The 27,809-nt window shown below is 45.1% G+C and overlaps 1 long non-coding RNA gene across 1 annotated transcript; it reads left to right on the plus strand.

Annotated features, from left to right (window-relative positions):
• Nucleotides 1-397: 397 nt before the first annotated feature.
• LOC140722839 (uncharacterized) lies at nt 398-27,730 on the plus strand. Its single transcript, XR_012097758.1, has 3 exons — nt 398-949; nt 3,040-3,481; nt 25,241-27,730. It is a non-coding gene; the product is annotated as an uncharacterized lncRNA (long non-coding RNA).
• The last annotated feature ends 79 nt before the right edge of the window (nt 27,731-27,809 follow it).

Genomic DNA, 27,809 nt, shown 5'->3' on the forward strand with positions numbered 1-27,809 from the left:
ACCCTCACCGAGACACTCCCTTACCCACAGACCCTCCTCACCCTCAGTCACTCCAAACACACTCAGACACCCTCACCGAGACCCTCCCTCATCCTCAGACCCCCCCCCTCCCCCCATTCAGACACTCCGACACCTTCAGGCGGAGCTCGAGCCTCGGGCAGATTAATCGACCAATGACGGAGGGAGGGAGGTGGGGCTCTGAGGATTGGTGGACTGACCAACCAATAACGAATCGAGGAAGGTAGGGCTCGCGCTGCGGGAAATGAACCGACCAGAGGCGGAGGGAGGAGCTCGCGAGCAGACGGTTCACCTGCCCAATGACGTAACTCGGGGTGGGCGGGGTTACCTGGGCAGTGACGTAAGGGGAACTGCGCGCGATGGTGCACGGTCACCTGATTGGCTTTTTCGGAGCAAATTCCAGAAAATTGTCTTTTTTCAATTTGTTTGGCTTCGGAAAATTCATTTGGCTTTCCCCCGGCTTTTTCACTTGTTAACATTATCTGCACGGAAATTACCAGCCATCCTGTTTCTAAAACATTTTCCATTGAGAAAGATGTTTTTTGGTCAGTTTTCACTCCTGATGAAGGGTTTCGGCCCGAAACGTCATTATTTCCTCCTCCCATAGATGCTGTCTGGCCTGGTGAGTTCTGTCAGCATTTCGTGTTTTTATTTATTTCCAGCATCTGCAGATTCACTCGTGTTGCCTTCGGTCAGTTACATTCGGCAACATTTCTGCCGCCAAACCGGCAACACGGCCGGTCACGTGAGTCCGGCTCCAGTTTGTCTCGGATCTCCGAAGCGTCCGGATGTGATTTATAATCATACAAATCGACTTTCTATACGGAATAACGTTTTGTGGTGAAACTGTGACGCCTTCGGCTGTTTTTACAAATCATTTATCATCAACACATGTCGTCAAAGAAATGGAAAGCTTGTTACGAGAGCAACCGTAAGTACAACAGCAAATGGGAAGAAAAACTTGTCTGGGTACAAAAGGCTGCTGATGTTCCAGTAAAACTCTTAAATTTGTGCAAAAAGGTTCAATTTTAGAACAAGACCAAGTAGAATGTAAAAAAGTACCAATTTCTTGGTTACATCGGAAACACTGATCAGATAAATTTGGGTTTAATTTATTTATTTTTTGTGGTGTAATATATAATTGATGTAAAAAAATCATATTGCACTAATCTTAACCGGACATTTATTGTATTTGTCATACTGTCAAGATATAGTCTTGACCAATTTGTTTCTTCAATTTTAATATTCAAGTTTCCCATTTTTGTCTTGACTTATGGATTCCTTGTTTAATTGCCAGTTTTTGAATCAAACTATACATACAAGAAATAAATTTTTTAGCTTTTCCTTTTTGAATTAAAGTTTCTATTTCATTACATTTCGGCAATAACTTTGTTTGACCCAATTTTTCGCTTAAATAAGCCCTTCATTGGAAGTAACAAAAAACAGTGTTGTTTGATATTTTATATTTATTCTTTAATTGATCAAATGACATTAATATACCTCCTTCAAAACAGTCTCCTATATATCTAATCCCTTTTTGAAACCAATTGTATAAAAGTTGATTATCCATTGTAAAAGGAATAAGTCTATTTTGAATTAAAGATCTCTTTGCTAATAAAGAATTCCTTATTTCATCATCAACATTTATTTTATTCCATAAATCAATAAAATGTTTTCATATATGAGATTCTTTCTTTTCCCGTATCCATTTAGATTCCCATTTATATAGAAAATCTTCTGGTATTTTCTCCTATTTTATCTAGTTGTATTCTAATCCACGCCGGTTTATCTTTATCAAAAAAGATGTAATAAATCTAAGTTGATTTGCTTTATAATAATTCTTAAAATTTGGAAGTTGTAACCCTCCTAGATCAAATTTCCATGTCAATTTTTCCAATGATATTCTTGACATCTTACCATTCCAAAGGAACTTCCTCAAATATTTATTTAACTCTTGAAAAAACTTCTGAGGTAGTTTTATTGGTAGTGATTGAAATAAATATTGTAGTCTAGGGAATATATTCATTTATTCAGCATTTACTCTACCTACTAGTGTTATTGGTAATATCATCATTGGTAATAGAGTTAGCAACCTTTGAAATCATGAAAAATCGGAGAAACACCAGCGGAGAACTCCAGACGCAGCTTAATGTAACAAAGACTCCTAGGCAAGGTAATGATAAAGTTAAGGCAGTAGAGCTGCAAATTGCTGTCAGCATGACCTGCCATTGTGCGATATGTACAGTTGACCACCTCAGTGAAATCATGATAGCACATGGGCATGGGAGTACACTAGAGCACATAGAGTTACATAAAACTAAATGTGCATGCTGAATCAAAATCATCATTTCGCCTGCACTGACAACTGATCTTATTGATGACTTTCAGAACAAGAAATATGCCATTATCATAGATGAATCTACAGACATTTCAACACAAAAACACTTGTGTATTTTAGTTTGATTTTTAAGTGACAGGACAAAGGAAATTGTAACTGGGTTTCTAGGTTTAATTCCAGTGCAAGAGGCTACAGGGGAAAACATTCAATTTGATTGACATTGAAATCAAAAGATGTGGCCAGAGTCTTGCAAATTGCTTTGGTTCTGCATCCGATGGTGCATCAAACATGGTTGGGTGCAACAATTCTGTGTGGTCTAGACTAAACGATGTGTCCTTTCGGTGTAAACCCTTCATCTGCTCGGTGGCTTCTGCGTGGAAAAGTTCTGTTTAATATTTTGATGAGCTGGGAAGAGCTAAAGGCTAAAGTTGATTTTGGTTTCAAATTCTTAACAGCATGTAATAAGATCCTACAGCAGAACAACAGCACTGAGGCCCATCTAGAAATAAAAAATGTCTAAGAAAGATGTATGTCTATTCTAGAAGAAGCTCTCAGTCAAGTTACATGTAGACTTCCATCAGCGAGAGATACATTTGAAAGTTTATCAAAATTGAGCCCTGTGATAATTTTAAATCAAGACTCAAGGCCCATGTTTTCCGAGTTACTCTTTATACACCTTGCAGGAAACAACGTCAGCTATTGAAGAACAACACAGAAAAATGCCTTTTGTCGACTGGAAAGAAGAAGCTCCATTTAAGAAAGACGGACTCCCTACAGACACTGAACAGTTTTGGATTGGTGTACTTCACCATCAGGCATTTAAAGAGGTTGCCACCTTTGCCCTTACTTGCCTAACAACCCCTGTCAGCAATGCTGTAGTTGTGAGGATATTTTCTCTTGTATCCTCTGTTAAAATAAAGGCAAGAAACAGAATGCAGCTGAATCTTCTTGATGCTACGGTGAGAATCAGGGCAGAATTACTGCTTTCAGGCCAGTGTTGCAAAGACTTCACTGCATCTCCAGAAATGCTAAAAAACTTCACATCGGACAAGGTTTATGCTGCACGTTCCACTCATTCCTGTGAAGAGAATAGTAATGACCTGGATCTGGAGCTTTTCATGTGATGTGAGTATGAGAAACATTGAAATTTGGCATTTTTCTATTATTGTTTGGCCTTAAATTAATATTTCAGTCTGGCAACCCTGCGCAGGCGAATTGACCAATGACAAGGCAGGAGGGGCGGCTCGCCGGGCGGGGAGATTAACTGAACTGTGAACTAAGCCCAGTGTCCAACACTGACACATTGCTGGTGTGGGGGGATTTATCCTGTGAACTGTCCCTCTCTCACTCTCTCTGTCCATTATAACCATATAACGATATAACAATTATAGAACGGAAACAGGCCATCTCGGCCTTTCTAGTCTGTGCTGAAAGCTTCCTCTCACCTAGTCCCACGACCTGCACTCAGCCCATAACCCTCCATTCCTTTCTTATCCATATACCCATCCAATTTTTTTTAAATGAGAAAATCGAACCTGCCTGTATCACTTCTACTGGAAGGTCGTTCCACACAGTTACCACTCTCTGAGTAAAGAAGTTCCCTCTCGTGTTACCCCTGAACTTTTGCCCCTTAACTTGTAACTCATGTCCTCTTGTTTGAATCCTCCCTACTCTCGATGCTGAAAGCCTATCCACGTCAACTCTATCTATCCTCATAATTTTAAATACCTCTATAAAGACCCCCTCAATCTTTTATGCTCCAAAGAATAAAGACCTAACTTGTTCAACCTTTCTCTGTAACTTAGGTGCTGAAACCCAGGTAACATTCTAGTAAATCTCGTCTATACTCTCTCTATTTTTTTGACATCTTTCCTATAATTCGGTGACCAGAACTGTACACAATACTCCAACTTTGGCCTCACCAATGCCTTGTACAATTTTAACATTACATCCCAACTCCTAGACTCAATGCTCTGATTTATAAAGGCCAGCATACCAAAAGCTTTCTTCACCACCCTATCCACATGAGATTCCACCTTCAGGGAACTATGCACCATTATTCCTAGATCACTCTGTTCTACTGCATTCCTCAATGCCCTACCATTTACCATGTATGTCCTATATTGATTAGTCCTACCAAAATGTAGCATCTCACACTTATCAGCATTAAACTCCATCTGCAATCTTTTCGCCCACTCTTCTAACTGGCCTAAATCTCTCTGCAAGCTTTGAAAACCTACTTCATTATCCAGAATGCCACCTGTATTAGTATCATCTGCAAATTTACTAATCCAATTTACCACCCCATCATCCAGATCATTACTGAATATGACAAACAACATTAGAAACATAGAAAATAGGTGCAGGAGTAGGCCATTCGGCCCTTCGGTCCTGCACCGTCATTCAGTATGATCATGGCTGATCATCCAACTCAGAACCTTGTATCTGCTTTCTCTCCATACCCCCTGATCCCTTTAGCCACAAAGGCCATATCTTAACTCCCTATTAAATATAGCCAATGACTGTCCTCAACTGTTTCCTGTGGCAGAGAATTCCACAGATTCACCACTCTCTGTGTGAAGAAGTTTTCCCTCATCTCGGTCCTAAAAGGCTTCCCCTTTATCCTTAAACTGTGACCCCCCTCGTTCTGGACTTCCCCAACATTGGAAACAATCTTCCTGCATCTAGCCTGTCCAATCTCTTTAAAATTTTATATGTTTCAATAAGATCCCCCCTCAATCTTCTAAATTCCAGTGAGTATAAGCCTAGTCAATCCAGTCTTTCTTCATATGAAAGTCCTGCCATCCCAGGAATCAATCTGGTGAACCTTCTTTGTACTCCCTCTATGGCAAGAATGTCTTTCCTCAGATTAGGGAACCAAAACTGCACACAATACTCTAGGTGCGGTCTCACCAAGGCCTTGTACAACTGCAGTAGAACCTCCCTGCTCCTGTACTCAAATCCTTTTGCTGTGAATGCCAACATACCATTTGCCTTTTTCACCGCCTGCTGTACCTGCATGCCCACCTTCAATGACTGGTGTACAATGACACCCAGGTCTCATTGCTCTTCCCCTTTTCCTAATCGGCCACCATTCAGATAGATATCTGTTTTCCTGTTCTTACAACCAAAGTGGATAACCTCACATTTATCCACATTAAATTGCATCTACCATGAATTTGCCCACTCACCTAACCTATCCAAGTCATCCTGCATCCTCTTAGCATCCTCCTCACAGCTAACACCACCGCCCAGCTTTGTGTCATCCACAAACTTGGAGATGCTGCATTTAATTCCCTCGTCTAAATCATTAATATATATATTGTAAACAACTGGGGTCCCAGCACTGAGCCTTGCGGTACCCCACTAGTCACTGCCTGCCATTTTGAAAAGGTCCAGTTTATTCCCACTCTTTGCTTCCTGTTTGCCAACCAATTCTCTATCCACATCAATACCATACCCCCAGTACCGTGTGCTTTAAGTTTGCACACTAATCTCCTGCGTGGGACCTTGTCAAAAGCCTTTTGAAAATCCAAATATACCATATCCACTGGTTCTCCCCTATCCACTCTATTAGTTGCATCCTCAAAAAATTCTATAAGATTCGTCAGACATGATTTTCCTTTCACAACTCCATGCTGACTTTGTCCGATGATTTCACCTCTTTCCAAATGTGCTGTTATCACATCTTTGATAACCAACTCTAGCATTTTCCCCACCATCGATGTCAGGCTAACCAGTCTATAATTCCCTGGTTTCTCTCTCCCTCCTTTTTTAAAATATGGGGTTACATTAGCCACCCTCCAATCCTCAGAAACTAATCCAGAATCTAAGGAGTTTTGAAAAATTATCACTAATGCATCTACTATTTATTGGGCTACTTCCTTAAGCACTCTGGGATGCAGACCATCTGGCCCTGGGGATTTATCTGCCTTTAATCCCTTCAATTTACCTAACACCACTTCCCTACTAACATGTATTTCCCTCAGTTCCTCCATCTCACTAGACCCTCGGCCCCCTACTATTTCCGAAAGATTATTTATATCCTCCTCAGTGAAGACAGAACCAAAGTAGCTATTCAATTGTTCTGCCATGTCCTTGTTCCCCATGATCAATTCACCTGTTTCTGACTGTAAGGGACCTACATTTGTCTTAACAAATCTTCTTTTCACATATCTATAAAAGCTTTTCTGGTCAGTTTTTATGATCCCTGCCAGCTTTCTCTCATAATCTTTTTTCCCTTTCCTAATTAAGCCCTTTGTCCTCCTCTGCTGAACTCTGAATTTATCCCAGTCCTCAGGTGTGCTGCTTTTTCTGGCTAATTATATGTTTCTTCTTTGGAATTGATACTATCCCTAATTTCCCTTGTCAGCATGGGTGCACTACCTTCACAGGTTTATTCTTTTGCCAAACTGGGATGAACACTTGTTGTAGTTCATCCATGCAATCTTTAAATGCTTGCCATTGCATATCCACCGTCAACCCTTGAAGTATCATTTGCCACTCTATCTTAGCTAATTCACATCTCATTTTTCACATCTCATACCTTCAAAGTTACCCTTCTTTAAGTTCAGAACCTGTGTTTCTGAATTAACTATGTCACTCTCCATCTTAATAAAGAATTCCACCATATGATGGTCACTCTTACCCATGGGGCCTCGCATGACAAGATTGCTAACTAATCCTTCCTCATTGCTCAATACCCAGTCTAGAATGGCCTGCTCTCTAATTGGTTCTTCGACATGTTGGTTCAGCAAACCATCCCGCATACATTCCAAGAAATCCTCTTCCTCAGCACCCTTACCAATTTGGTTCACCCAATCTATATGTAGATTGAAGTCACCCATTGAACTGCTGTTCCTTTATTGCACGCATTTCTAATTTACTATTTAATGGCATCCCCAACCTCACTACTACTGTTAGGTGGCTTGTACACAACTCCCACCAGTATTTTCTGCCCCTTAGTGTTATGCAGCTCTACCCATATCGATTCCACATCCTCCCGGCTAATGTCCTTCCTTTGTACTGCGTTAATCTCCTCTGTATCCAGCAACGCTATCCCATTTCCTTTGCTTTCCTGTCAATCCCTCCTGAATATTGAATATCCCTGGATGTTGAGCTCCCATCCTTGGTCACCCTGGAGCAATGTCTCTGTGATCCCAACAATATCATATTCATTAATAAATATCTGCACATTCAATTCATCCACCTTGTTACGAATGCTCCTCGCATTGACACACAAAGCCTTCAGGTTTGTTTTTACAACACTCTTAGCCCTTATACAATTATGTTGAAAAGTGGCCCTTTTTGATTTTTGCCCTGGATTTGCCTGCCTGCCACTTTTACTTTTCACCTTACTACTTTTTGCTTCTACCCTCATTTTCCACCCCTCTGTCTCTCTGCACTTGTTCCCATCCCACTGCCACATTAGTTTAAATCCTCCTGAACAGCAGTAGCAAACGCTACCCCGAGGACATTGGTTCCAGTCCAGCCCAGGTGCAGATCGTCCTGTTTGTACCGGTCCACCTCCCTCAGAACTGGTTCCAGTGCCCCAGAAATTTGAATCCCTGCCCCTTGCACCATTTTTCAAGCCACGTATTCGTCTGAAATATCCTCCTATTTCTACTCTGACTAGCACGTGGCACTGGCAGTAATCCAGAGATTACCTTTGTTGTCCTACTTTTTAGTTTATCTCCTAACTCCCTAAATTCACCTTGTAGGACCTCATCCCGTTTGTTACCTATGTGCACCTCGACCACTGGTTGTTGACCCTCCCACTCCAGAATGTCCTGCAGCTGCTCAGAGACCTCCTTGACCCTTGCACCAGGGAGGCAACATACCATCCTGGAGTCTTGTTTGCGGCCACAGAAACGCCTATCTATCACCCTTACAATTGAATCCCCTATCACAATAGCTCTCCCACTCCTTTTCCTTTCCTCCTGTGCCGCAGAGCCACCCATGGTGCCATGAACTCGGCTGCTGCTGCCTTCCCCAATGAGACATCTCCCCCAACAGTATCCAAAACAGTATATCTGTTTATGAGAGAGATGACCTCAGGGGACTCCTGCACTACCAGCCTACTGCTACGCTGTCTAGTGGCCACCCCTTCCCTTTTGCCTGTGTAGCCTTTACCTGCAGTGTGGCCAACTCACTAAATGTGCTATTCACGACTTTCTCAGTATTGCGGATGCTGCAGAATGAATCCAATCGCAGCTCCAGACGCTCAATGCGGTCTGCCAGAAACTGCAGCTGGTCACACTTCCTGCACACATAGTCGTCAGAGACACTGGAAGTATCCCTGATTTCCCACATGCTGCAGGAAGAACAAACCATGGGCCCAATCTCAGCTGTCATGACCCACCCAATACGTTGCCTCAGCTTTTGAAACGTTCTCCTTTCAAAGGAACTTAACCGGCCTTGCGTCACTTGGAGTGAAGCTTGTCCTCAGCCTCTGCTCGTCAAAGCCTCTTGAGACAAAGCGACTCTGTCTCCCACTACTCCGTCGCCTGCTCCATCTAACTGCTCCCTTTAAATTCTCCCGCTACCTCATTGTCCGACTTACGCTTGCGCAGTCGTACCCTCGTTAAACTGCCGAAGAAAATTGGACCCAACACTCCGGTAAACTCAGCCCAGTGTCCAACACTGACACATTGAAGGTGTGGGGGGAATTTATACTGTGAACTGTCCCTCTCTCACTGTCTCTTTCCATTATATTCCTGTGAATTCAGCCCAGTGTCCAACACTGACACATTGCTGGTGTGGGGGGATTTACCCTGTGAACTGTCCCTCTCTCACCCTCTCTGTCCATTATATTCCTGTGAACTCAGCCCAGTGTCCAACACTGACACATTGCTGGTGTGGGGGGATTTATCCTGTGAACTGTCCCTCTCTCACCCTCTCTGTCCATTATATTCCTGTGAACTCAGCCCAGTGTCCAAGACTGACACATTGCTGGTGTGGGGGGATTTATCCTGTGAACTGTCCCTCTCTCACCCTCTCTGTCCATTATATTCCTGTGAACTCAGCCCAGTGTCCAACACTGACACATTGCTGGTGTGGGGGGATTTATCCTGTGAACTGTCCCTCTCTCACCCTCTCTGTACATTATAACCATATAACAATTACAGAACCAGAACAGGCCATCTCGGCCTTTCTAGTCCATGTTGAACGCTTACTCTCACCTAGTCCCACCTACCTGCACTCAGCCCATAACCCTCCATTCCGTTCCTGTCCATATACCCATCCAATTTTACTTTAAATGACAAAATCAAACCTCCAGCTACCACTTCTTCTAGAAGCTTGTTCCACACAGCTACCACTCTCTTAGTAAACAAGTTCCCCCTTGTGTTACCCCTAAACGTTTGCCCCTTAACTCTCACCTCATGTCCTCATTTGAATCTCCCCTACTCTCAATGCTGAAAGCCTATCCACGTCAACTCTATCTATCCCCCCTCATAATTTTAAATACCTCTATCAAGTCCCCCCTCAACCTTCTATGCTCCAAAGAATAAAGACCTAACTTGTTCAACCTTTCTCTGTAACTTAGGTGCTGAAACCCAGGTAACATTCTAGTAAATCTCTTCTGTACTCTCTCTGTTCTGTTGACATCTTTCCTATAATTCGGTGACCAGAACTGTACACAGTACCGCAAATTTGGCCTTTCCAATGCCTTGTAGAATTTTAACATTACATCCCAACTCCCATACTCAATGCTCTGATTTATAAAGGCCAGCATAAGAAAAGCTTTCTTCACCATCCTATCCACATGAGATTCCACCTTCAGGGAACTATGCTCCATTATTCCTCGATCACTCTGTTCTATTGCATTCTTCAATGCCCTACCATTTACCATGTATGTCCTATTTTGATTAGTCCTACCAAAATGTAGTACCTCACACTTATCAGCACTAAACTCCATCTGCCATCTTTCAGCCCACTCTTCTAACTGGCCTAAATCTCTCTGCAAGCTTTGAAGATCTATTTTAATATCCACAACACCACCTATATTAGTATCATCTGCAAACTTACTAATCTAATTTACCACCCCACCATCTGGGTCATTAATGTATATGACAAACAACATTGGACCCAATATTCCGAAAATCTTAGCTCAGTGTCTGACATTGACACGTTGCTGGTGTGGGGGGATTTATCCTGTGAACTGTCCCTCTCTCACCCTCTCTGTCCATTATATTCCTGTGAACTCAGCCCAGTGTCCAACACTGACACATTGCTGGTGTGGGGGGGGGATTTATCCTGTGAATTGTCCCTCTCTCACCCTCTCTGTCCATTATATTCCTGTAAACTCAGCCCAGTGTCCAACACTGACACATTGCTGGTGTGGGGGGATTTATCCTGTGAACTGTCCCTCTCTCACCCTCTCTGTCCATTATATTCCTGTGAACTCAGCCAGTGTCCAACACTGACACATTGCTGGTGTGGGGGGATTTATCCTGTGAACTGTCCCTCTCTCACCCTCTCTGTCCATTATATTCCTGTGAACTCAGCCCAGTGTCCAACACTGACACATTGCTGGTGTGGGGGGATTTACCCTGTGAACTGTCTCTCTCTCACCCTCTCTGTCCATTATATTCCTGTGAACTCAGCCCAGTGTCCAACACTGACACATTGCTGGTGTGGGGGGATTTATCCTGTGAACTGTCCCTCTCTCACCCTCTCTGTCCATTATATTCCTGTAAACTCAGCCCAGTGTCCAACACTGACACATTGCTGGTGTGGGGGGATTTACCCTGTGGACGGTCCCTCTCTCACCCTCTCTGTCCATTATAACCATATAACAATTACAGAACCAGAACAGGCCATCTCGGCCTTTCTAGTCCATGTTGAACGCTTACTCTCACCTAGTCCCACCTACCTGCACTCAGCCCATAACCCTCCATTCCGTTCCTGTCCATATACCCATCCAATTTTACTTTAAATGACAAAATCGAACCTCCAGCTACCACTTCTTCTAGAAGCTTGTTCCACACAGCTACCACTCTCTTAGTAAACAAGTTCCCCCTTGTGTTACCCCTAAACGTTTGCCCCTTAACTCTCACCTCATGTCCTCGTTTGAATCTCCCCTACTCTCAATGCTGAAAGCCTATCCACATCAACTCTATCTATCTCCCCTCATAATTTTAAATACCTCTATCAAGTCCCCCCTCAACCTTCTATGCTCCAAAGAATAAAGACCTAACTTGTTCAACCTTTCTCTGTAACTTAGGTGCTGAAACCCAGGTAACATTCTAGTAAATCTCTTCTGTACTCTCTCTGTTCTGTTGACATCTTTCCTATAATTTGGTGACCAGAACTGTACACAGTACCGCAAATTTGGCCTTTCCAATGCCTTGTAGAATTTTAACATTACATCCCAACTCCCATACTCAATGCTCTGATTTATAAAGGCCAGCATAACAAAAGCTTTCTTCACCATCCTATCCACATGAGATTCCACCTTCATGGAACTATGCTCCATTATTCCTCAATCACTCTGTTCTATTGCATTCTTCAATGCCCTACCATTTACCATGTATGTCCTATTTTGATTAGTCCTACCAAAATGTAGTACCTCACACTTATCAGCACTAAACTCCATCTGCCATCTTTCAGCCCACTCTTCTAACTGGCCTAAATCTCTCTGCAAGCTTTGAAGATCTATTTTAATATCCACAACACCACCTATATTAGTATAATCTGCAAACTTACTAATCTAATTTACCACCCCACCATCTGGGTCATTAATGTATATGACAAACAACATTGGACCCAATATTCCGAAAAACTTAGCTCAGTGTCTAACATTGACACGTTGCTGGTGTGGGGGGATTTATCCTGTGAACTGTCCCTCTCTCACCCTCTCCGTCCATTATATTCCTGTGAACTCAGCCCAGTGTCCAACACTGACACATTGCTGGTGTGGGGGATTTATCCTGTGAACTGTCCCTCTCTCACCCTCTCTGTCCATTATATTCCTGTGAACTCAGCCCACTGTCCGACACTGACACATTGCTGGTGTGGGGGATTTATCTGTGAACTGTCCCTCTCTCACCCTCTCTGTCCATTATATTCCTCTAAACTCAGCCCAGTGTCCAACACTGACACATTGCTGGTGTGGGGGGGATTTATCCTGTGAACTGTCCCTCTCTCACTCTCTCTGTCCATTATATTCCTGTGAACTCAGCCCACTGTCCGACACTGACACATTGCTGGTGTGGGGGATTTATCCTGTGAACTGTCCCTCTCTGTCATTAATAACCATATAAAAATAACAGAACGGAAACAGGCCATCTCGGCCTTTCTAGTCCGTGCTGAATGATTACTCTCACCTAGTCCCACCTACCTGCACTCAGCCCATAACCCTCCATTCCTTTCCTATCCATATACCCATCCAATTTTTTTTTTAAATGAGAAGATCTAACCTGCCTCTACCACTTCTACTGGAAGCTCGCTCCACACAGCCACCACTCTCTGAGTAAACAAGTTCCCCCACGTGTTACCCCTAAACTTTTGCCCCTTAACTCGTAACTCACGTCCTCTTGTTTGAATCCTCCCTACTCTCAATGCTGAAAGCCTATCCACGTTAACTCTATCTATCCCCCTTATAATATACCTCTATCTTCTACGCTCCAAAGAATAAAGACCTAACTTGTTCAACCTTTCTCTGTGTATGACTTACCAGCAAAGATAGAGAGGTCCGCTGAAGTCTGATGGAACTATTTTCAAACGTTTTTTATTTATAAAGGGGCACAAACATATGGTTAATACAAGACATTCAGATCATATACATCGTCAAAACTCAATCTAAAGCACAGGTATAGTAATAATCAATCAGAAATAAGCTCTATCGTTGTCTAGGGGAATACTGAGTCCAATGGAATATAAAAGTCACTCATAAATCTGCAGGCTTTTCCGTTTGGGAACCGCTGGCATTTCACGTGTTGGAGAGAGAGAGTGGTGAGAAAGAAGGAACACTTGCCCGTCGTCTTTACGAAGAAAATCCCGGTTGTTGGTTACCAACGGTTTTCCTTTGGTTTCAGCCACAGACTCCCGATCCGGAATCTAACGCACGTGGCTTCCTTCAAAATGGCTTCCCGCTCCGACGGGAAGCGCTATCGTGTCTTCTTCGTGTGTCTCCTTGGTGCATCTGAGGCCCCGCCTTGGCAGCCCACCTTTTATCTGGACTGGCAGGGTTGTAGATGTCCATCAGGGTAGGGGGGCGAGGCAATCCTTCCCCCATCACCCAGCCCACATTGCCCTGAGGGTTTGCACGCAGTCCAGTCCCTTATTCCACAAAGGTGTCTCCCAAGACAATGGCCGTGTCCGTGGCTTTTGTCTGGCTGAGAGGCCAGACCACATTCCAAACCGTAAGGCTGCTCTCTCTCTCTTGCGATTCTCACAAAGGAGGGGGCTGGGGTCATAACACCTCCCCTCTTAAAAGTTTTTTACCAGCGGTTAAAAACAAGTTGGTACAGTCTTATAGGATTTTTGAATCTAACACAATACACAAGCTTTTCGTTTTAACTACAGAGCCATACATTTTACATTTAATTCAGCACCTAGATAAACAATCCGCTAGCACATTATCACTCCCCTTAATGTGCTGTATCTTAATATCGAATTCCTGCAGCATCAGACTCCAGCTTAATAACCTCCTGTTTTTATTTTTCATATTGTCCAGGAATACCAGCGGGTTGTGATCGGTATAGACCACTAGGGGTCTTTGCGCCGGACAAATGTACACTTCGAAATGTTGTATCGCCAACACAAGCGCTAACAATTCGTTTTCCAAAATAGGACATACATGGTAAATGGTAGGGCATTGAAGAATGCAATAGAACAGAGTGATTGAGGAATAATGGAGAAATGTGCTACCGGGTGCTCCACTCCATCCCCCGCTTGCTGCAATAGGACTGCTCCTGCAGCCTCATCGTTGGCGTCTGTGGTCAAGGAGAAGGGGGTTAACAAATCGGGCGCTTTTAACACAGGGTCATGGCACAATATGGCTTTTAACTTTTCAAAGGCATTCTGACAAGAATGACCCCACTCAAATTTTTCCTCCTTTCACAGTAGTTTTGTAAGGGGGAGCGCAATGTCCGCGAAATTTTTACAGAATTTCCGATAGTATCCCATCATGCCCAGAAACCTCCTCAGGGCCCTTTTATTGTAGGGTACAGGGACCTCGGAAATAGCCCGGACCTTTGCCTGCACAGGGGCCAACTGCCCGTCTCCCACCACATACCCCAGATAGGTGATCGTGGCATGACCAAACTCACTCTTGGCGAGGTTTACTGTAAGGTGGGCTGCCGACATTCGGGTAAACAAACTTTCTACAGCCTCCAGGTGCTCCTCCCAGGTGTCATTCCAAACTACCACATCGTCAAGATAAGCCTTGGTGTGGGTTAACCCCTTTATCACAGCGTCTATCATCCGCTGAAATGTCCCTGGGGCAATTTTCATCCCAAACGGCATAACGTTGTACTCGTACAACCCGGACGGGGTGACAAAGGCTGAAATCTCTCGAGCCCTGTCCGTTAAAGGAACGCATCAGTACCCCTTTAACAAGTCAATTTTTGTGATGTACCTTGCCTTCCCCCACTTGATCAATGCAATCATCCACCTGGGGGATAGGGTAAGCATCGGTCTGGGTAACCGCGTTGACCTTCCGGTAATCGGTACAGAATCTTATGGTACCGTCCGGCTTTGGGACAACCACGCAAGGAGAAGCCCACGCGGAAGGGGATTCGCGGATTATCCCAGCAGCTAGCATATGTTCAATCTCCTTTTCTACTAGCTGGCTCTTTTCAGAATTCATCCGATAAGGGGCCTGTTTTATAGGTCGGGTTGAGGTAACTATTACATCATGTTTCATCCCACTACACCTTCGGGGAACATCGGGACATAAGTCTGCATGCCGGTTAATGAGCTGTATTACCTGTTCCCGCCGTTCAGGCTTTAAGTGGCCAACTTTATCCGCAAGGCTCGCCAATACGATAGAGTTCTCCAATCTGGTGGGGACTATACCTATCTTGTCAAACCGTTCTGGTCCCTCCTTACCATCCCACTCTACCTCATCGGCTTTCATGGCCGCCCCGACCACCGCGGGGGTGGGTTCATGGTACCCTTTCATCATGTTCACGTGAACTAACTTGGTTGGCTTTCTCCGGTCAAGGGTTTCGATCACGTAATTCAGCGAGTCTATTTTCTTACGCACTGTATATGGTCCTTGAAACCTCGCCCTAAGGGGGTGGGTAACTACCGGGAATAGACCAAGACCCGGTCGCCCAAGTGAAACTCTCGTTCTCCGGTTATACCACTGACCCATTTTTTCCTGAGAGGCTTTAAGGTTTTCTTTTGCCAAGGCGCATACTTTATGCAGCCTTTCCCGGAATTTCAGCACATAGTCGATCACACTGACTTGGACGGTCGGGCTAGACCACTTTTCTTTCAGTAGTGTTAGGGGTCCCCTGGGCCTGTGACCGAAAACGAGCTCGAACGGACTGAACCCCAGGGAGCACTGGACTGTATCTCTTACGGCAAATAACAAAAGGGGTAAAGCCTCATCCCAGTCTCGAACGTTCTCCTGACAATAAGCTTTAAGCATGGTCTTTAGGGTAGCGTGGAACCTTTCCAACACTCCTTGTGACTCCGGGTGATACGCAGAGGCCATAATCTGCTTCACCCCGAGCTGGGTCATCATCTGCTGAAATGTGCTAGACGTGAATGTACTTCCCTGGTCTGATTGTATCTCCTTGGGTAGCCCCACGGTGGTAAAGAATTTGATAAGGGCCTTCACCACCGCAGAGGTCCTAATACTACCCAGAGGCACGGCCTCGGGAAATCGTGTAGCGGCACACATCAGGGACATGATATACTGCCGCCCACTCACACTTTTAGGTAAGGGTCCCACAAAATCCACAATGACTCGGGAGAAAGGCTCCTCACATGCGGGGATAGGTTGGAGGGGGGCCTTAGGGATAACTTGGTTCGGCTTACCCACCACTTGGCATGTATGACATCTTTTACAATACTCAGTAATATCTTTTCTCAGGTTTGGCCAATAGAACTCTCTCTGAACCCGCTCCACTGTCTTCTTTATTCCTAAATGCCCACCTAAAGGTCCCTTATGAGCTAAGTCAAGAATTTCGTCCCGATATACTTTCGGGACTACTATCTGATGTATCACCGCCCAGTCCTCATCGGCTGGCACCGCGGGGGGTCTCCACTTCTTCATCAACACCCCCTCCTTGAGATAATAACCCTCTGGCTCTGCCTCCAGTTCAGTCTCAGAGAGAACCGACTCTCTCAAGGCTACCAGCTCCTCGTCACCTTTCTGTTTCCGTACAAACTCTCTTCTTGCTAAGGACAGGTCTACCTCTTCCTGATTACTCTCTCTTTCCTCCCTACTCTCCAGTTTACCTTCCTCTGACTCTCGCTGGTACAGAGTCGGTAAAAACGTCTCGGCCAAATCAAAACTGGCCAGATTCAAACAGCTCTCGGTCTCAGCTGCCCTTTTCGACATGCTGCGAGTGACCGCGCATGCGGGATAGATTTTTTTATCTGAGGGAGGGTTCTCAACTCTCACGGGCTGGGTTGTCAGCTTCACGGCTGCACCCATCTTCCCACCCGCTAGGTCGTTACCCAGAAGGACGTCCACGCCTTCCCCCGGCAACTCCGGCAGGACCCCCAGTTCCACTGGTCCCGACACCAACTCACAATCTAGAAGGACCCTATGCAAAGGCACTACATCGGTCCGGTTTCCTATGCCTCTTAGGGCTACCTCCCCCGTCCGAGGTCTGAATTTTAACACATTACGGCTAATCAAGGATAGCACCGCCCCCGTGTCTCTCCAAATCCGTACGGGGATTGGGGGGTCCCCTTCCCTCAAAGACACGGTTCCTTCGGAACTAAATGTCTCCCGCCCCTCCTCTCTCTCCCCTTGAGCTCTTCGCTCTTGCCTTCGCCTGTCCAGCTCCAATTCATGGCTCCTTTGTTTCTCTTTCTCTTCATACTCTCTTTGCTTCTCAGCTGCTTCCAGCTGCTTTAACTGGAGCTCATGACCCCGTTTCACCTCTAATTCCTTTAGTTTGAACGCCTGCTCCCTTTCCTTTTTCTTCTCGGCTCGTTCCTTTTCCTTCTCAGCTGCTTCTAGCTGCTTTACTTTAAATTCATGTTCCAACCGTACTTTCTCCAACTCTAACTGATCTGTCCCACTCGCTAATCTCTTTTCGGGGATATTTTCCAAATCCTCAGCTGCAAACACCTTCTTCCCAACGTAATACAGATTTATGACCCTTCGCACTTCCTGCTTTTTCATTGATGACCTCACCTCTGTGAGGTCTAACTCCTTTGCCAGATTTACCAAGTCTAATTTGGTAGCCGCCCCTAGCGCCTCTACAGTCGGGTTTCTCATAAATTCATCCACATCCATCTTTGCTGGTTTCCTGTCTGGCTCCCTGCGTAACCAGATTTAAGTTTGGACTTACAGCCCGATTCACTGACCCTCCCCTTTGGTTTCAAATCCCGGGACGAGGCCCCACTTGTTACGTTCCCAGTAACGGGGTGACTTACCAGCAAAGATAGAGAGGTCCGCTGAAGTCTGATGATACTATTTTCAAACGTTTTTTATTTATAAAGGGGCACAAACATATGGTTAATACAAAACATTCAGATCATATACATCGTCACAACTCAATCTAAAGCACAGGTATAGTAATAATCAATCAGAAATAAGCTCTATCGTTGTCTAGGGGAATACTGAGTCCAATGGAATATAAAAGTCACTCATAAATCGCCAGGCTTTTCCGTTTGGGAACCGCTGGCATTTCACGTGTTGGAGAGAGAGAGTGGTGAGAAAGAAGGAACACTTGCCCGTCGTCTTTACGAAGAAAATCCCGGTTGTTGGTTACCAACGGTTTTCCTTTGGTTTCAGCCACAGACTCCCGATCCGGAATCTAACGCACGTGGCTTCCTTCAAAATGGCTTCCCGCTCCGACGGGAAGCGCTATCGTGTCTTCTTCGTGTGTCTCCTTGGTGCGTCTGAGGCCCCGCCTCGGCAGCCCACCTTTTATCTGGACTGGCAGGGTTGTAGATGTCAATAAGGGTGGGGGTGAGGCAATCCTTCCCCCATCACCCAGCCCACATTGCCCTGAGGGTTTGCACATGGTCCAGTCCCTTATTCCACAAAGGTGTCTCCCAAGACAATGGCCGTGTCCGTGGCTTTTGTCTGGCTGAGAGGCCAGCCCACATTCCAAACCGTAAGGCTGCTCTCTCTCTCTTGCGATTCTCACAAAGGAGGGGGCTGGGGTCATAACAAACCTTTGTACACAGAGAATGTACAGTGTATGTTAATCAAAATGGCTTCTTTGTTTTGTTAAGAGTAGGAATGCTTCTTTGTACGATAAGTGTTTTATCTCGCAGTTGTTAAGCTTTGGACTTGCTGATATGGGGATTGTATTCAATTTTTAACCAATGGGGAATGTTATTTTGTCTTGTGGGTCTGGGAGTGGGGGTTTTGCGGTCTTTTCAGGGGAGTCGGGAAGAAGACGCCTAACCTCACACTTATCAGCATTAAACTCCATCTGCCATCTTTCAGCCCGCTCTTCTAACTGGCCGAAATCTCTCTGCAAAGTTTGAAAACCTACTTCGTTATCCACAATGCCATCTATATTAGTTTCACCTGCAAACTTACTAATCCAATTTACCACCCCATCATCCAGATCATTACTGTATATGACAAACAACATTGGACCCAATATTCTGGAAAACGCAGCTCAGTGTCCAATATTGACACGTTGCTGGTGTAGGGGATTTAACCTGTGAACTGTCCCTCTCTCACCCTCTCTGTCTATTATATTCCTGTAAACTCAGCCCAGTGTCCAACACTGACACATTGCTGATGTGGAGGGATTTATCCTGTGAACTGTCCCTCTCTCACCCTCTCTGTCCATTATATTGCTGTAAACTCAGCCCAGTGTCCAACACTGACACATTGCTGGTGTGGGGGGACTTATCCTGTGAACTGTCCCTCTCTCACCTTCTGTCCATTATAACCATATAACGATATAACAGTTACAGCACGGGAACAGACCATCTCGACCGTTATAGTCCTTGCTGAATGCTTACTGATAGATAGATAGATAGATAGATAGATAGATACTTTATTCATCCCCATGGGGAAATTCAACTTTTTTTCCAATGTCCCATACACTTGTTGTAGCAAAACTAATAACATACAATACTTAACTCAGTAAAAAAATATGATATGCATCTAAATCACTATCTCAAAAAGCATTAATAATAGCTTTTAAAAAGTTCTTAAGTCCTGGCGGTTGAATTGTACAGCCTAATGGCATTGGGGAGTATTGACCTCTTCATCCTGTCTGAGGAGCATTGCATCGATAGTAACCTGTCGCTGAAACTGCTTCTCTGTCTCTGGATGGTGCTATGTAGAGGATGTTCAGAGTTTTCCATAATTGACCGTAGCCTACTCAGCGCCCTTCGCTCAGCTACCGATGTTAAAATCTCCAGTACTTTGCCCACGACAGAGCCCGCCTTCCTTACCAGCTTATTAAGACGTGAGGCGTCCCTCTTCTTAATGCTTCCTCCCCAACACGCCACCACAAAGAAGAGGGCACTCTCCACAACTGACCTATAGAACATCTTCAGCATCTCACTACAGACATTGAATGACGCCAACCTTCTAAGGAAGTACAGTCGACTCTGTGCCTTCCTGCACAAGGCATCTGTGTTGGCAGTCCAGTCTAGCTTCTCGGCTAACTGTACTCCCAGATACTTGTAGGTCTTAACCTGCTCCACACATTCTCCATTAATGATCACTGGCTCCATATGAGGCCTAGATCTCCTAAAGTCCACCACCATCTCCTTGGTCTTGGTGATATTGAGACGCAGGTAGTTTGAGTTGCACCATATCACAAAGTCCTGTATCAGTTTCCTATACTCCTCCTCCTGTCCATTCCTGACACACCCCACTATGGCTGTGTCATCAGCGAACTTCTGCACATGGCAGGACTCCGAGTTATATTGGAAGTCTGATGTGTACAGGGTGAACAGGACCGGAGAGAGTACGGTTCCCTGCGGCGCTCCTGTGCTGCTGACCACCGTGTCAGACCTACAGTCTCCCAACCGCACATACTGAGGTCTATCTGTCAAGTAGTCCACTATCCAATCCACCATGTGAGAGTCTACTCCCATCTCCGTTAGTTTGTGCCTTAAGATCTTGGGCTGGATGGTGTTAAAGGCACTAGAGAAGTCAAGGAATGTAATCCTCACAGCACAACTGACCCCATCTAGGTGAGAGAGTGATTTGTGCAGCAAATACATGATAGCATCCTCCACTCCCACCTTCTCCTTATACGCAAACTGAAGAGGATCCTGGGCGTGCCTGGTTTGTGGCCTCAGATTCTGTATTATCAGCCGCTCCATGGTCTTCATCACGTGCGATGTCACCTAGTCCCTCCTACCTGCACTCAGTCCATAACCCTCAATTCCTTTCCTGTCCAGATACCCATCCATTTTTTTTAAAATGATAAAATCGAACCTGCCTCTACCACTACTACTGATAGTTGTTCCACACAGCTACCACTCTCTGAGTAAACAAGTTTCCCCTCGTGTTACCCCTAACATTTTGCCCCTTAACTTTCAATTCATGTCCTCTTGTTTGAATCTCCCCTACTCTCAATGGAAAAAGCCTATCCACATCAACCCTATCTATTCTCCTCATAATTTTAAATTCCTCTATCAAGTCCCCCCTCAACCTTCTACACTCCAAAGAATAAAGACCTAACTTGTTCAACCTTTCTCTGTAACTTAGGCTCTGAAACCCAGGTAACATTCTAGTAAATCTCCTCTGTACTCTCTATTTTGTTGACCTCATTCCTCTAATTCGGTGACGAGAACTGTACATAATACTCCAAATTTGGCCTCTCCAATGCCTTGTACAATATTAACATTTCATCCCAACTCCTATACTCAATGCTCTGATTTATAAAGGCCAGCATACCACAAGCTTTCTTCACCACCCTATCCTCATGAGATTCCAGCTTCAGGGAACTATGCACCATTATTCCTCGATCACTCTGTTCTACTGCATTCCTCAGTCCTACCATTTACCATGTATGTCCTATTTTGATTAGTCCTAACAAAATGTAGCAGCTCACACTTATCAGCATTAAACTCCATCTGCCTTCTTTCAGCCCACTCTTCTATCTGGCCTAAATCTTGCTACAAGCTTTGAAAACCTACTTCATTATGCACAACGCCACCTATCTTAGTATCATCTGCATAATTCCTAATCCAATTTACCACCCCATCCAGATCATTTATGCATATGACAAACAACATTGGACCCAGTACAGATCCCTGGGGCACACCACTAGTCACCGGCCTCCAACCTGACAAGCAGTTATCCACAACTACTCTCTGTCATCTCCCATCCAGCCATTGTTGAATCCATTTTACTACTACAATATTAATACCTAACGACTGAACCTTCCTAACTAACCTTCCGTGTGGAACCTTTTCAAAGGCCTTACTGAAGTCTATTTTGACAACATCCACTGCTTTACCCTTGTCAACTTACCTTGTAACCTCTGCCAAAAATTCAATAAGATTTGTCAAACATGACCTTCCACGCTCAAATCTATGTTGACTGTTCCTAATCAGACCGTGTCTATCCAGATAATTGTATATACCATCTTTAAGAATACTTTCCATTAATTTACCCTTCACTCACGTCAAACTTACAGGCTGATAATTGCTAGGTGTACTCTTAGAACCCTTTTTAAACAATGGAACCACATGAGCAATATGCCAATTCTCCGCCACCATTCCCATTTCTCATGACATTTAAAATAATCCTGTCAGAGCCCCTGATTCTCTAAGGGATCAATTTTATCCCTCACTATCCTTTTGCTATTAATATAACTGTAGAAACCCTTTGGATTTATTTTCACCTTACTTGCCAAAGCAACCTCGTATATCCTGTTAGCTTTTCTAATTTATTTCTTAAGATTCTTTTTACATCCTTTATATTCCTCGAGCACCTCATTTACTCTATGCTGCCTATATTTATTGCAGATCTCTCTCTTTTTCAGAACTAAGTTTCCAATATCCCTTGAAAACCATGGCTCTCTCAAACTTTTAACCTTTCCTTTCAACCTAATAGGAACATAAAGATTCTGTAGCCTCAAAATTTCACCTTTAAATTATCTCCTTTTCTCTATTACATCCTTCCCATAAAACAAATTGTCCCAATCCACTCCTTCTAAATCCATTCGCTTCTCCTCAAAGTTAGCCTTTCTCCAACCAAAAATCTCAACCCTGAGTCCAGTCCTATCCTTCTCCATAATTATATTGAAACTAATGGTATTGTGATCACTGGACCCGAAGTGCTCCCCAACACATACCTGTGTCACCTGACCTATCTCATTCCCTAACAGGAGATCCTGCACTGCTCCTTCTTTATTTGGTACCTCTATGTGTTGCTGTAAAAAAACTATCGTGCACACATTTTACAAACTCCAAACCATCCAGCCCTTTTACAGAATGGGCTTCCCAGTCTATGTGTGGAAAATTAAAATCTCCCACAATGACAACCTTGTGCTTACTACAAATATCTACTATATACTTGCAGATTTGCTCCTCCAATTCTCGTTCCCCATTAAGTGGTCTATAATACACCCCTATAAGTGTTACTACACCTTTCCCATTTCTCAATTCCACCCAAATAGTCTCCCTAGACGAGCCCTCTAATCTATCCTGCCAGAGCACCGCTGTAATATTTTCTGACAAGCAATGCACCACCTCCCCCTCTTGCCCCTCCAATTCTATCACACCTGAAGCATGAAATCCAGGAATATTTAGTTGCCAATCACACCCCTCCTGCAACCATGTTTCACTAATAGCTACAACATCATATTTCCAGGTATCAATCTATGCTCTAAGCTCATCCACCTTTCTTACAATGCTCCTAGCATTAAAAGAGATGCATTTAAGAGAATCTCCACCCCTTCCTCTCTGTTTATCCCTAATGGTGCAAACAACTTTATTTTCTTTTTCTTCCTTCTCCCTTATATCTTCGGTCTGAGTGCTCCCCTTATCTGTCACCTCCCTATCCTGCCTCACACACTATCTACTAGCTTTCTCTATTTGTGAACTAACCTCCTCTCTCCTAGTCTCTTCAATTTGATTCCCACCTCCCAACCATTCTAGTTTAATGTCTCCCCATTAGCCTTTGCAAATCTCCCCGCCAGGATATTGGTCCCCATAGGATTCAAGTGCAACCCATCCTTTTTGTACAGGTCACACCTGCCCCAAAAGAGGTCCCAATGATCCAGAAATTTGAATCCCTACCCTCTGCTCCAATCCCTCAGCCACTCATTTATCCTCCACCTCATTCCATTCCTACACTCACTGTCACGTGACACAGGCAGTAATCCCGAGATTGCTACCTTTGCAGTCCTTCTAAACTCCCTTCCTAACTCCCTATAGTCTCCTTTGACGAACTCTTCCCTTTTCCTACCTATGTCATTGGTACCTATACCTCCTCACCCTCCCACTTCAGGATATCTTGGACGTGATCAGAAACATCCCGGACCCCGGCACCAGGGAGGAAAACTACCATCCGGGTCTCCTGATTACATCCACAGAATCGCCCATCTGACCCCTTAACTATCGAGTCCACTATTACTACTGGTTTCCTCTTCCTTTCCCTACCCTTCTGAGCTACAGGGCCAGACTCTGTGCCGGAGGCACGGCCACTGTTGCTTCCCCCAGGAAGGCTGTCCCCCACCGTACTCAAACAGAAGTACTTATTGTCAAGGGGTACAGCTACAGGGGTACTCTCTAGCACCCAACTCTTCCCTCTCCTAACCGTGACCCACCTGTCTGCCTCCCGTGGCCCCGGTGTGACCACCTGCCTGTAACTCCTCTCTATCAACTCCTCACTCTCCCTGACCAGTCGAAGGTCATCGAGCTGCAGCTCCAGTTCCCGAACACGGTCCCTCAGGAGCTGCAGCTCAGCGCACCTGGCACAGATGTGGACATCCAGGATGCTAGGAGACTCCAGGACCTCCCACATCTGACACCAAGAACAAAAAGTTGCCCTCACACTCATACTTCCCCCTTTCCTCAAATAACAGGAAAAACTGAAAACTAAACCTACCTTGCCTCACCCGCTTCCAACTAAACCAGTTGAGCCAAAGCCCTGAAGCCTTCCCTCTGCTCCCGGCTCACTCCGCTGCCCGCAAAACAACGCTGCCCGCTGTATAAGGCAGTGTCTCTTTTAAATCTTCCCAGCTTCACTACCCAACGTCACACGCCTGCACAGTCCTGCCTCTCTTAACTCCAGTGAGAAGAAGAAAAGATCAAAATAGCTCCCCCCGCACTCCCGCTCCGATTCCCAGACTTGCTTCTCCAAATGATTGTGCTATCGACCTTCTCCCCGGAGCCTGGTTACCCACCAGTATAACCGGAGAGAAAGGCCATGGAGAAGAACATTAGCGAGTCCCTCGTGGCGGGTATTATTAGACCTTCATCCTCCCCGGTGGCGCTGGTTTCTTCTTTGTCGAAAAGAAAGATGGGGCCCTGCATCCTTGTATTGATTCCCGAGGCATAAACAGTATAACTGTTAAGAATAAGTACCCACCTTCCCTTCTTACTATCCCACGCCCACCCCCTCTGGTCTTCTCCTATCATTTTGCATTTCCCTCTCCCCCCACTACTTTCAAATCTCTTACTATCTTTCCTTTCGGTTAGTCCTGATGAAGGGTCTCGGCCCGAAACGTCGACAGCGCTTCTCCCTATAGATGCTGCCTGGCCTGCTGTGTTCCACCAGCATTTTGTTTGTGTTGTTTGAATTTCCAGCATCTGCAGATTTCCTCGTGACAGTACTCACTGTGGTAGACCAGTTCTCCAAAATGGTGCACGTTGTAGCCCTCCCTAAACTCCCTACTGCTCAGGAGACTGCAGAACTTCTCGTCCGTTATGTCTTCCCCTCCGCGGAATTCCTGCGGATACCATCTCCGACCGGGGTCCTCAATTCGTCTCGCAGGTACGGAAGGCCTTCTGTCAATCCCTGGGTGCCTCTGTTAGCCCGTCATCCGGCTTCCACCCACAGACGAACGGGCAGATGGAACGGGTCAGCCAGGATTTGGAGGCGGAGCTACGTTGCATAACAGCCAACAACCCGTCTACCTGGAGAGACCACCTCGCGTGGGTTGGGTACACCCACCACTCTCTGGTTAATACTGCCGCCGGAAGATCTCCTTTTGAATGTTCCCTTGGGTACCAACCCCCACTGTTTCCCATTCAGGAAGAGGAGACTGCGGTGACGTCTGTTCAGGCCCATATCGATCGGTGCCCCAAGGTTTAGGAGGGCACACTCACGGCTCTGATCCGATCAGCCGATTGCAACCGGAGGATTGCCAATTGCCATCGGACTCCGGCACCTGAGTATCGACCTGGGCAGAAGGTGTGACTATCATCCAAAGATATTCCTCTCAAAAATGAGCCTAAGAAACTCGCCCCTCGCTTCCTGGGACCTTTCGAAATTGGAAGTGTCATCAACCCCACAGTAGTATGACTTAAGCTACCTAAGTCTATGCAGGTCCACCCTACTTTTCACATTTCCAATTAAAACCAGTTTCCGTCAGACCCTTGTGTCCTCCGTCCGAAACCCCTCCACCCGCCCGAATCACCGACAACCATCCACACACACCGTCCGGCGGCTACTGGATGTGCGCCGTCAGGGCAGGGGTCTCCAATACCTGGTGGACTGGGAAGGATATGGCCCAGAGGAGCATTCCTGGGTTTCCCGTTCCTTCATCCTGGACCCTTACCTCATCCAGGACTTCCGTTGGGACCATCCGGACAAGCCTGGAGGCTCCCATTTGGGGGGGGGGGGGGATCCGTACTATCAGGGCCTCGTCTGGCAATCCCCCATCTTGCTATTATCCCCTTGTTTGGGCCTTAATCCCCTCGTCTGAATTCCAATTGTTCCCAGTCCATTAATTACAGCACAGCTGGTTTCCATCAGTGAACACAGGATGAGAACCCTGGCCTCACAGCAATGAGCTGCCAGATCGTTGGTCAATTCTGGTGAGTGTAAACCTCATTTCCTGATCCCGTAGGACTGTCAGTTCCTAGCTCTGCATCATTCCCTGGATATTCTACGTGAACCTTGTCTCCGATTAAAGACTCTCCTGGGCATCTGCTCCACGTTCGCCACTGTGCCAGCGCCTCTCGAGCCTGTCCCCGTGCCTGTGTCCTGCAGTTGGGTTCGTCCTCAGTCACGTCCTTGCAACACAGATAGGCACCTGGATGACAGAAAATCCAATGGGAAATGATGGATGGGAGGGTCAGGTTGATCTTAGTGTAGATTGAAATTTCACACAACATCTTGGACCTAAGGGCGTGTAATGTGTCGTAGTGTTTGATATTCCATATTCTAAATGTTCATATGTCCATCTAGTTTGGCGTGGAACAGTGTCAGCTGTATTTAAACCCTGCGTTGTTTGAGGAGCGTTTTCACTGACCAGTCCACCTTTACACCAGGGAAGATGTCATTTATAACAGGAGATCAGTTCGAATGTGAGATCATCGGGCTTTATCCTTTTCCGATATCGGGGAGCTGTCGAGTTTATGCCGGGGAATGAACTCCAATCTGCAGTACAAGAGCTCACTTCATTTTCCCAGGTCTGCCCCAAGTAAAGAGAAAATCCACTACCCTCTGTGCCCTCAGAGGCTGGTAGCAAGGAGGTAAATATTTCACAGGGAAAGGGATGGGCATGTCCACCTCCCTTTGGACAATTACCTCACCTCTGAGACAAAAGCTTCATTACAACACCAAAGAGTTTAATCTGTTCTGTCGGTACTCTGGGGATTTCCAATTACACACTATTTATATGACAGCTGATAATGCACCCTGCTGACACAGTCACTGTATTACATCTTCTTAAAGCTGTTACTTACTTTCATGAGAGTTCTGAATCTTTGGTGTTGCGTGGAGATTGGCAAGTGTATAAATTGGAGGTTGTGAGAGACTTCTTCCCCTGATTCTGCTGAAATTGTTTGATTAAATCACTCAGAAAATGTTGGAAACTTTTTACCACATCAAGGTTACCTACTATTTGGTCATTTTGGCTATCGCTGTGCCGGGTAAGCAATATTAAATGGTGTGCTATGTTTTACCGAATGTCTAGAAAGCTGTGCTCAGCACTATAGTTGATGATACTGAAAAGCTATTTAATGAAACACCTAAGTTGTTTGAGTGAAATTTCCTGCAGATGGCATAAAAAAGTAAGAGAAAAAAAACATGTATGATTTGTGTTGGGTGAAATTCTGTCTGATATTAAACAACAGTGCAATGAAAAGATCAGTGGAAGGTTTATATTCTTTAGAATATTCCAGTCTGTGAATGGATGTTCACTGTGAT

The sequence above is a fragment of the Hemitrygon akajei genome, unplaced genomic scaffold, assembly GCF_048418815.1.
Source record: "Hemitrygon akajei unplaced genomic scaffold, sHemAka1.3 Scf000090, whole genome shotgun sequence".
In the NCBI taxonomy this organism is placed as follows: domain Eukaryota; kingdom Metazoa; phylum Chordata; class Chondrichthyes; order Myliobatiformes; family Dasyatidae; genus Hemitrygon; species Hemitrygon akajei.